The sequence below is a fragment of the Callospermophilus lateralis genome, chromosome 7 (assembly GCF_048772815.1).
Source record: "Callospermophilus lateralis isolate mCalLat2 chromosome 7, mCalLat2.hap1, whole genome shotgun sequence".
NCBI classification, from domain to species: Eukaryota; Metazoa; Chordata; class Mammalia; order Rodentia; family Sciuridae; genus Callospermophilus; species Callospermophilus lateralis.
Window position 1 is genome coordinate 113,009,731 of NC_135311.1, and position 3,848 is coordinate 113,013,578.

The window sequence follows — 3,848 nt, forward strand, 5'->3', positions numbered from 1 at the left end:
CTGGGTTGTATTTCCATTTCTCTTCCTGGGAGACATTCAAAAGCAACAAGGAAAATGAATAAAATAAAATAAAATAAAAACTTTGAAAACTCTAATTGTAGAAAAAGCTGAATATGAATTTAATTCATAGATTTCAAAATATGTGCAAAGTCTGTTCTAAGTAGATGAGCTCAGGTGGAAACTATATGGTAGAAAGTGAAGAGAAGTAGAATAGAGATACACAGAACCCAGCAGTACCTTCTTAGAAAGTATCAGAAAAGTCATATTTAAAAGTTGGGAAGTATACCCTGATGTGGAAAAGTTATATCCCTTGCTGTAACAATTGTAGGAACTGAATGTGTAGCTGGGTATATAGTTTGGTTCAGAGAGTAAAAGAAGAGAATTTGCATCATCATATAGATGAGTCGCCATATTTGTAGGAAGCATTTTATCTCTGTGGTAACAGGGAAGAGAGCCTTTGGGTTATGAGAATATGTCATCTGAAAGTATCCTTGGCATGTCCCCTGTTCTGCCAAGAGGATCTCATGCAAATACAATAGATGTCCAGGAAAACTTAGCTCACTCAATTTTTATGAAGAAAAAAATTGTTAGACTTCTGTTTCTGAAAGTGGTAGGCTAGGTTATTTGAACCAAAGTTCCACTGAAAATGTTAAAATGTTGAATATATTTTTGAGGTTGAAACCATTTTAGATTTCCTTAAAAGCACTAAAAGCTGAGAAGATAAAAAGGAACTATGCGGCCAAAATCTGTGATCAATTGGGAACCTAGAGAGCTGGATAAAATACTAGAACATCTAAGTTGCTTTTGCCCTGAGAACATTTGTTGATCCTAATATAGACTGTGGTTTGGCAGCCCTGTAGGACAAGGAGGTTAGGAGTCAAAGTACATGGCTTGCGCAAGGTGAGAGTCTCATAGGAGACCATCTCCATATGGATCTGTAACTTGCCAGGACAAAAGTAAACCAGAAGTAAAACTGTGTCCTCACCCCAAGGCAGAGAAGATTGCCTTGGTTTTGAAAAGAGCCCAAATAAAAAGGAAAGCGAACTTATGGCCAGCAGCCAGCCTTTTGACAGATTTTGATGGTTTTATAATCACCTCAACTTCAGAGAACCCTAAGCCATGAACTTGGTGTAGGTAGCTGCAGGTTGGTTTTGTATCCTATATCAACCCTAGATACCTGGAACAATCAAAGGTGAGTCTTTGTAGGAAGTTACCTTTTTCCTAATTTTCTAGGATTGATGAATGGTATAATCAGAAATAATAAGGCCCAGAAAAAAATAAAATATGATGAAAGAGTAGAAGTGATTAACAGGACAAATAAAAGACTCAAATTCTTTAGGTGTTGTAAGTATAGAGACAAAAAACTATGCTTGTTATGTTCTTAGAGATAAAGGCAAACTTACATATCTTCAGTGAATTGGTAGCAGTTAAAAGTGGCTTGGCAAATTTGAAAAAGACCAAACAGAACTTCTATGAAATAAAAAATGCAAAACTAAAATTTAAAAATGTAATAACCTACCATTAGATGGCTTATTAGATAAGATCAAAAAGGGATTAGTGGATGAAAAGGCATAAGAAACTATACAGAATTCTGAACAAGGAGTCAAAAAAGAAAATATGGAAGAGAGGTTAAAAGACATGGAGGTAGAACCTACAGGTAGAATCCACACCACAAACTCCAACTAACATGTACTTAGTTGGAGTTTATAAAGGAGAGGAAAGAAAGAACCAGGCAGAAGCAACTATTCAAGGAAATTAGCATTGAGATTTTCCCAGAACTGGTAAAATTTATTAAGCCCTGAATTCAAAACAATAAAGGCAAAGAGAAAATCCTAAGAGCAACCAGAAAAAATTTAAAAAGGCAAATTACCTTGGAAAGAGTGGTTACATATTTCTTAACCCTAACTACAGAAGCCAGAAAGACAACATAGTAAGGTCTATAACTGAAATAGCTGACAACCTGGAATTCTATGCACAGAAAAAATCTTTCAAGAATAATAGAAAAATCAGAGTCCTTCACCACATTAGGGTTTCTGCCTCTATTAAGGCGACCTTAATTGATATTCTGCGGGCTGAAGAAAAGTGACTCCTGGGGGAAAAGCTAAGAGATGACAAGAAATAAGGGGTGTTAAAAAAGCAATAAATATGTAGGTAATGCAGATTAATAATGAAGTATAAAACAAAATTTTATTATCCTATTGGATAAAATATATGGAATTGAAATAAAGACAAAAATGACATGTGAGAAAAGAAAGAAGGTAAGAGGAATCCAAAGCATTCCATTCCAAGGTCCTTGTGTTCTCTGGAAGGAGAGTAAAGGTAACGACTCTCTTCAGGCTAGGTTAACAATGTATGTGCAATTTCTAGAAAAACCACAAAAAGAATGGAAGCAGAGTAGGTAAACAGCTAGCTCCTTGAGGAAGATCCATCTGTAACATACAGTTACAGAGAGAATGAAAGTAAAAGGGTGGAAAAACGTATACTGTCAAAAAAGAAGCCAAATATTAGCTCAAATAGGCATTATGATTAAAGCATTATTAGGAATACAAAATTTCTTTTCCTCAGGAAAATATTAGTTTGAAAATTTTTGCACCAAAGAATAGCACACCATAAAAACAACAACACAACAACAACAACAAAAGAACTCAGCATGAGCAATAATCACAGCATTGGGAAGATGGTGGAGGAAGAACAAGGAAAAAAGATCTCTTTGGTTCCAGAAAATCTCTTGAAAAATAGGAAAGCTTATCAGGCCCTCAGAGCTGCCCAGACAAAGCAGGCGCTTTTGGCAGAGAAGCAGAGGAAAGGCTAAGAGTTCAGGTTTAAGTGACATGGGACATTCCTTGGTCTTTGTTGTTCCATCCAAAGGTTGATGGGGTGAGTTTACTGGTGCAGAGGGCCATCGCAAGACTTTGAAGAAAATGTTAAGTAGTATTTGTCAAAGTCACCCCCAAACCCAAAAATGCTACGGACAGTGAGACCTTCTGTGACCTGGGGATTTCCAAATCTGAAGACTATCCAGGAACTCCTCTTGAAACATGGACAAGCAGAGGTCAAGAATAAGACCATCCCCCTGAGAGATGACACAGTGACTGAGGAGCACCTGGGGAGGTTTGGTGACATTTGTCTGGAAGAATTCATTCATAAAATTGCCTTCCAGGGGAGTATTTCCAGGCACTCGCTTGGTTCTTGCACCCTTTCCACCTCTCTGTGGCCCATCATGCTACCAAGAATAGAGTGAGCTTCCTCAAGGAGATGGGATACGGGGCAGAAGCATCAATCAGCTCATCCACCAGCTGAATTAAGATCAGAAAATCTGAAAGTGGTACATAAAGCATGTGTTTTTGTTTTATGGAATTGTTATCAAGTATCTTCAGAGAAGATTATTTTCTGCCTTATCTTCAGAAACTGAAAGGAAAGGATTGGGGAAGAGATGGTGGGTTATAATCATGGCTGGTACCTCTCATTACAGCCCAGTTCCCAGGAAAATTCCATTGTTCTCCACATTGACCACCTCTGCCTCTGAAATCAACACATGTCATGGAGGAAGGAGTCCTGTTCCTCACATCTTCTATCCTGGGGTTTAACGTTGGTGAATAAATAACCCACACATGTATACAAGGCTCCCTGAGACTCTTGCAGCAATGGATCAAGTCCAGGAGCATACTTAGGAGGAAAAGCACACACACACACACACACACACAAACACACACACACACACACACACACACACACACAAAACAAAAACTACCAAGAGAAATAGAAATAACATTGATCATAGCTATGTTAAATGAGAACAGATAAAGACATTTTAAAGAACTAGGTCAGAGGACTTTCTGGGTATTGCT

At 37.7% G+C, this 3,848-nt stretch overlaps 1 pseudogene; it reads left to right on the top strand.

Annotated features, from left to right (window-relative positions):
* Positions 1 to 2,650: 2,650 nt before the first annotated feature.
* LOC143405145 (ribosomal protein uL30-like pseudogene) lies at positions 2,651 to 3,305 on the top strand (annotated as a pseudogene).
* The last annotated feature ends 543 nt before the right edge of the window (positions 3,306 to 3,848 follow it).